The following is a 1,271-nucleotide window of genomic DNA, read 5'->3' as shown; positions in this document are numbered from 1 at the left end:
GCGATGCCCAGCCCAACAGCCACCATCCTCAGGGGTACTGGCTACCTGAAATATGGCCAGTGCCATTGAGGTAGGGGGTTTTAAGATTAATTTAATCTAACTTTAATTCACTTAAGTAGACACATGTGGCTAGCAGATGCTGTATAGATGGCACGGCCCTCAGTTTCAGTGGGACTTCTGTAAAGATCACATCATCTCCTGTGCATGACACAGAGAAACATGGGCGGCTGGCAGTAAGCTGGGGTGCTCCACACTGGGCTATAAGGCCACTCTCAGAGCGGGTAGCAGATCCCCGAGCACTGAGAGGTCTTGAGTGAGTGCGGAAGGGTTCAGTGACTCACTCGATGCCTGTCAGTATTTTTCCCAATTTGAATAAGAGCTCTTGCCGGCGGGCCAAGCAAACGTGTAGATAAAAGCCCCAGAGACTGCCACCAGCCTGTAGAAGAGCACTGGGCTCCCTAAAGATCCTGACAGGCTGCAGCTATGGGCACAGGGGATGGGCAGTGTGGACCAAACACGTCCTGCATGTGGCTTTAGAGTCCAGCCCTTCAAGGCCACACAACAGAGTGTGTCCTCACAGCCATGCATACCAGGGGCTCTGGTTAGCTCCGGGTATAAACACAGGGTGACATGCATGACCAAAAAGCAAATGGGAACCTGGACTGGCTTGGGGAGGAGGGCAGGGCTGTCTTAGCCTCCACAGGGACCATGAGATCAAGCCTGAGGTCAGGGAGGGGAGCAGAGCAGCCACACCGGGAGAACAGCAGAGGGACCCGTGCATCAATCTCCAACACCGCCATCATTTATGGACCTCACGGTTAAAATCAGAACGGAGCTGTAAGTTGTTAGGGACACTCCAGGTTCCACACAGGCGGGACATTCTCATGGTGTGAAAGATGCTAGTGTGGGATGGCAGTCTCCGGAGGACTGACTTGCCTCGACTGGGGGTTCAAAGGGAGCCTGGACGCTAGTCAGAAGGGTGTAGAGGGGCTGGGGGCTCAGAAGGCACAAGGCCCTGAACCTCTGTGGTCCTGTGTGCAGTCTGACATGTCCCTGTAGTGACCAATAGCAGGAGGCCCACATGATCACTGGGCCTCGGGCTGATTAGTCCTATATGAGACCCGAGTCCTCACACATCCAGGCCCTTGAGCTGTCCGTCCACTGGGGGCTCACAGCAGAAAAGGCAGGTCCCTCTTTTAGACAGCAAACTTATCAAAAGCTACCTGGGGGAGGTGGAATAAGGCACTTGGGTATTTATTCCCATCTGCTCC

The sequence above is a fragment of the Galeopterus variegatus genome, unplaced genomic scaffold (genome assembly GCF_000696425.1).
Source record: "Galeopterus variegatus unplaced genomic scaffold, G_variegatus-3.0.2 Scaffold2524, whole genome shotgun sequence".
Classification (NCBI taxonomy): domain Eukaryota; kingdom Metazoa; phylum Chordata; class Mammalia; order Dermoptera; family Cynocephalidae; genus Galeopterus; species Galeopterus variegatus.
The sequence above is the reverse complement of the archived record's forward strand: the minus strand, read 5'-3'. Positions refer to the sequence as shown.